This window comes from Balaenoptera ricei, chromosome 4 (assembly GCF_028023285.1).
Source record: "Balaenoptera ricei isolate mBalRic1 chromosome 4, mBalRic1.hap2, whole genome shotgun sequence".
In the NCBI taxonomy this organism is placed as follows: domain Eukaryota; kingdom Metazoa; phylum Chordata; class Mammalia; order Artiodactyla; family Balaenopteridae; genus Balaenoptera; species Balaenoptera ricei.
Window position 1 is genome coordinate 87,853,832 of NC_082642.1, and position 6,000 is coordinate 87,859,831.

Below are 6,000 nucleotides of genomic sequence, written 5' to 3' on the forward strand. Positions count from 1 at the left end.
GGGAATTAGAAAAAGTGATTCCGTAAGAGTCTAAGCTTGGTAATTCCCACGAAGACGCTCTAAAGTGATCTCAAACTCAGCGTATCAACCCAAATGAGATTAAACTGTGGTTGTCTGTGTAGCTGCCTCACTCCTCCTGTAAACGGTGCACTCCTACAGGCAGGGACCATCTTATAGTCATCCGCCAGTGCCTGGCAGGTAGCGGGGCTGTGGTACACAAGGGTGGACAAGCAAATGGACTGACCAGCTGAGACCGAAGCACTGATTCTCTCCAGCTGTAAACCTCTCACCTATCTCCTCAGCTCAGTCACAAGCTCTCTGGGAGCAAAGAATAGAGCTTTTCTTCACGAGGTCTCCAAGCAGGGCTGATGGTCACTCAGGGTGCACTTGTGTGTCCAAGTCAGTTGTTAAAGTACTGAAAAACTTCTGTACAGTTGCTGCCTGACCCCAGAGAGCCCCCCACCCCTAGATGCCCAGCACCTCATCCAGTGCCCCCAGCCCCCTGTCTGGCTGCTAAAGGGTGATGTTTGGCCTGGCAGGGCCTCCAGGACTCTGTTCCAGCTCTACGGCTGCATCCTTCTCACTGGTCAGTGTATTGCTGTGCTATTGTTAAACGTCCGAGTGATGGACCAGCCCGATGTAGATGATGGGGATGCAGCAGATGCCTGGTAAGTGCTACTTGTTACCTGAGAATCGATATATGTGGGCTCTGGTTTCCCAGTGGACTGACGGATTTCTCAGCAAGGAAGTGGGCAGTGTGTGCTGCCTGATGCCCGAAGACAAGTTTACGGTGTCCCTGGCTGGACAACATAAGGCCCTCCAAGGACACCCGCAGGGGAAGGAAAGTATAGATTTGCTGTCCTTGCCACTCCCATCCCTGTCAATCCATCCGTCCATCCATCCATCTGTCCACCCATCCACTGTTTGGGGCCCACACTTCGGGCACATCAGCTCCAGGAAGACCAGAGAGCAGGTCATGCAGTACAGTGAGCTGGGCCAGATGGGCAGGGGGAGTAGGAAGAGGTCAGACTTGGTGCTGGGGGTCAGGGGAGGGGTCGCTGGTCTGAGCCGCAGCCCTCTGACCAGCCTGGCGGCCAGACTCTCGGAGCCTGTATTTCCTCTTCTGCACAAGGGACAGAGTTAAACCTACTTTTAGCTGGTTGTGAGGCCTGGTGAGTCTAACAAAGGCTCTGATCTGGGCCCACAGTTGGGGCTTCCCCTCTAGATGGAATCTTATTTGGATAAATCAGGACTTGAAAAATGACAGAGTGGTTACACAGGTATGTCTTGTTTGCAAAGATACATCAAGCTGTACACTTATGTATGCCCTTCTGTATGCAAAGTAGATATGGTAAAAAGCTAAAACACCAAACATGTTCTCAGTCATCGAAAATATTATCAGTGAAAAAGTTGAGATGCTAAAACAAATAGCTGAGAAAAATCTAGGATTTTAGTCCTAGAGAAAATTCCTCAGATAAGTCATTTTCAATCGTGAATTACCTCTTTCAGCACAGGGAGGGGAGGGTATAAAAACCATCCTGGATACATTTTTCTCCCTGAAACTGAGTTTAACTGGTGCATTTTAGCAACAGCAGAGTTGGATAAATAAGTCTGAGTGAGGATCAGCAGAGACAAGGATCGGGTGAGCCAGAGGGTTGTTCAGTAGACACACCTGGCAGAGTAAACGACGAGTTAGATGGGGTTAATTGCATAGAGATCGATGCAGGTTAAAAGGGAAGGGGAGGGCTTCCCTGGTGGTGCAGTGGTTGAGACTCTGCCTGCTAATGCAGGGGACACGGGTTCGAGCCCTGGTCTGGGATAGATCCCACATGGCGCAGAGCAACTAGGCCCGTGAGCCACAACTACCGAGCCTGCGCGTCTGGAGCCTGTGCTCCGCAACAAGAGAGGCCGCGATAGTGAGAGGCCCGCGCACCGCGATGAAGAGTGGCCCGCGCTTGCCACAACTAGAGAAAGCCCTCGCACAGAAACGAAGACCCAACACAGCCAAAAATAAATATATAAAAATAAATAAATAAATAAATAAAAGATTATTATTAAAAATAATAATAATAATAATAAAATAATTTTAAAAAGGGGAAGGGGAGAATGATGCAGTCCTCACCACACACCGACAGGTGGGCCTCGGTTAATTGGAGCTAACGATTGATCATTTCATTTCTGATCCAGGAAGTGCTGCAATGTTGACCTTCAGGGTTTAGAGAAGTGTGTTTAAGACACAGTGAAATAGACAGCTGCGATCCCAGCCACAGTGGAATTTCTAGGGTTTCATTTGTGCAGGAAGGGTGGGGTGGGGAGATGGTTTCAGGCCTTTATAGTTTCAAAGGACAAGGACAAGGGGCTGGAGGACTTTTTGTTTCACATCTGCTTCTTCCCGCTTCAGGAGTATTTATGTTCTTCCCATCTTGGCTGGTCTTCAGACAGGGCTCCCGGACCTGATATGGGGAAATGCAGTGGGTCCTCAAGTTCACTAAAGACAACTTGTTCCCATGAGCTTATTTGAAACCAGGCTGTTTGGATCTCAGAGTGCATGTCCCATGCAAACAGTGTCCTAAACTACGCTGCATGCAGTTTAGTCTACTAAATCCACCCATATACCCTTGAAGTCCTCATAGCTCTAGGGACCCACCACCATGTTGCCATGAGCAAACACTTATCATCCAGTGGGCAGTGGAGAGATGGGCTGTGTCCATCATTGTTGCTTCAGTATACATCGCTGAGCACCAACTCTGGGCCAGGTCCTTACTGGGGACAAACAGAGAGATGGCGCCTCTATATGAAGGGTCTCAGTCTAGGGCAGAACTCAGGACAGGCACCAAATACCTACGCCGGAGACCAAAAGTGGTCCCATTCAGAGAGGTGTGTGTTGAGTGCAAAGGGGATTCCAAGATTGGGGTGCGGGTGGTCACAGCCAGGTGGGGTAGAAGCAGGGAACTAAGGGAAGAGGGCACAGGGGGCCTTGGAGGCAGGGGCCCAGGGCCTGGCGGGGCCACCCCTGTCCACGTGGGAAAAGTGGAGGTAGGTCCAAGAGACAGAATCTCCTTCCTCAGCGCGGGGAGAGGAGGGATGCGTCTCCTTCAGCTCCTGGGTCAGCCTTCCCGCCTGGGGCCTCAGAGAAGCCTCAGAGAGAGGACCCCTCCTGTCCGGGGCCAAATCTTCAGATCGATGGGTTCACGCCACCGAGGTTGTGCAGACAATCCCCCCACTACACCCCTCTGCTCCTGGCAGAGCTCTTTCTGGAGCAGCTGAAACGGTGTAGGTAAGTTTCTGTGCTTTCCCAGGGAAGTCAGAAGTCAGAGACAGCTGGCCAAGCTCTTGTGGGTTCATTCATCTGGATACCAGATGGGAGGGGCAGAAAGAGGGCTCCTTAAAGCAAAAAGAAATGAGAGCTGAAGACAAAGTCTGCAAGCAGCCAGAGGCCCACCCACCTGTAGCAGCCGAGGCTTGTTGGTCCCAAAATCTGTTCTCCCTTGTTCCATGGGACATTTAGCTGAGAATATGGCCACTCAGAAGGAAGACTACGTTTCCCAGAGTTTCTTACAGTAGATATGGCCATGTGACTAAGATCTAGTCAACAGGTAAGTGCCACTTCAGGGACTTTTATTTAAAGGGAAGAGATATACCTTTCTCCTTTTCCTCCTTGGTGTCTGGAATGTGGATTTAATGGCTGGAACTGGAGCAGCCATTTTGGACCATGAGGTAATCTTGGGACTGAAGCAATATATAGAAAAGCAACCAGGCAGAAGGATACTGTGAGTTCTTGACCCCATGGAGCTGCTATACTAGCACTAGGCCACCTACCTCTGGCTAGTTCTGTGAAAAGAAAGAGCCTTGTATTTTGCTTAAGTCATTTGCTATTTTGGATTTCTCTGGTACTAACAGTCAAACTTAATATTACACCATTTTTCAAGGTGCAAATCCAGCCTCCTCCAAGAAACGCTGCCAGATGGTGTGTTGCTACTTGCAAAGTCCTTTCACATGCATTTAAAAAAATTCATTTCCTGTTTTCTGCACAATCACCTCTAGGTAGGTATTATTGCCAGCATACCACAGGTAAGGAAGAGGCGGCTCAGAGGGGTAAACGGTTTTCTGGTTTGGCCACACTCTTCAGCTTAAATATGAATTACTAATGCCTGTGTCGATCTCCCCTCCTGCCCGTGATCTTCTCCGTGGCCCAGAGGGGGCTGATTCAACTCTGATTCCCTCCAGGGCTGAGGGCTCCACCCACAGCAGGTGCTCTGTAAATTTGTGCCAAATTGATTTACTGTGTATGCAGCAAGTTCTCCTCCATCCAAAGACATTGATTTCTTCTAAACTCCATTTCTCTCTTTGACATTCTCCAAGAAAGGGAGAAAAACTCCAAGGAGAGAAAAGAGCTTGGTCCTTTCAAGTGAATCTTTGGCCTGTAGAGGGCCAGGTGGCCAAGGCTTGGTAGTGTATGAAGGGACCTGCTCTGGGGTGTCAGAGGACCCAGGACAAAGTACCAGGGACCCGGAGCTGGGCCTGCAAGAGGAATGTGTGGGGAGGAGGGGCCTCTGAAGCTGGGGGCCTGGCAAGGATCCCACCCAGCTCCCTCTCTGGGGGCAGGGAGGTGGGCATGCAGAGCCCAGGGAAAGCAACGAAAGGAGCTGGTTTCATAGCCAGATGGTTTTTGCATGTATTACTTCACTGAACCTCACAGCACTCCTCTGGAGTTGGGTGGCAGGCAATTTCATCTTTTGAAGGGGATGGAGAGCTGAAGGAGGAGAAAGAAGACGAAATCCGGTGACCCGGCTATGAGGAAAAAACACTGCCCCAGATTTGCAAATCTCCTGCGGGGAGGGAGGGACCTGAGGATTCTACCTCACGATGAAAATAACTGTTCTCCCCCCACATTCAACCAACGGCTCTTTACTGGGTTCAAAGGCCAGCAACTTTGATCTGCCCAACAATTCTTGGAGGACAGAGGCAGGCATTGCCCCTTTCAACAGATGAGGAACCTGAAACCCAGAAAGGGAAAGTGACTCGCCCAAGGTCACACAGCACCAAAGCTAGAGTCCCAATGTCCCTCCCCCCACTGCTTGCAGCTTGCAGTAGATAAACCTGGAGAGAGTGGTCGGCCTCATCTGCTCACCAGCCTGCAAACCCCTGGTGCTCCCTGCTGCTGTACCCAAAATGCAGGCCACAGGAGGGGAGAGTGGTGACGGACTGGGCCCAAGCCAGTTCTGCCCCTTTGAATGGGAGCCTGGGCCCCAAGAATAACTCCAGGGCCACAGAGTGCTACAGCCTGAAGGGCCGAGCAGAAAGTGAGGACGCTGGAGATTAACCAAGATGGCGGAGTAGAAGGACGTGCTGTCACTCCCTCTTGCGAGAGCACCAGAATCACAACTGACTGCTGGACCATCATTGACAGGAAGACCCTGGACTTCACCAAGGAGGATACCCCACGTCCAAGGACAGAGGAGAAGCCACAGTGAGACGGTAGGAGGGGCGCAAGCAGAGTAAAATCAAACCCCGTAACTGCTGGGTGGGTGACTCACAGACTGGCGAACACTTATACCACAGAAGTCCACCCACTGGAGTAAAGGTTCTGAGCCCCACGTCAGGCTTCCCAACCTGGGGGTCAGGCAACGGGAGGAGGAATTCCTAGAGAATCAGACTTTGAAGCCTAGTGGGAATTGGATTGCAGGACTTTGACGGGACTGGGGGAAACAGAGACCCCACTCTTGGAGGGCACACACAAAGTAATGTGTGCATCAGGACCCAGGGGAAGGAGCAGTGAGCCTGGGGGAGACTGAACCAGACCTACCTGCTGGTGTTGGGGGGTCTCCTGCAGAGGCGAGTGGTGGCTCTGTTTCACCGAGGGGATAAGGACACTGGCAGCAGAGGTTCTGGGAAGTTCTCCTTGGCGTGAGCCCTCCCAGAGTCTGCCATTAACCCCACCAAAGAGCACGGGTAGGCTCCAGTGTTGGGTTGCCTCAGGCAAAACAGCCAACAGGGAGG

General features: G+C 51.2%; 1 long non-coding RNA gene across 1 annotated transcript; it reads left to right on the forward strand.

Annotated features, from left to right (window-relative positions):
• The first annotated feature begins 513 nt into the window (after positions 1-513).
• LOC132365388 (uncharacterized) lies at positions 514-5,524 on the forward strand. Its single transcript, XR_009503091.1, has 3 exons — positions 514-668; positions 3,930-4,044; positions 4,743-5,524. It is a non-coding gene; the product is annotated as an uncharacterized LOC132365388 (long non-coding RNA).
• Positions 5,525-6,000: the final 476 nt, after the last annotated feature.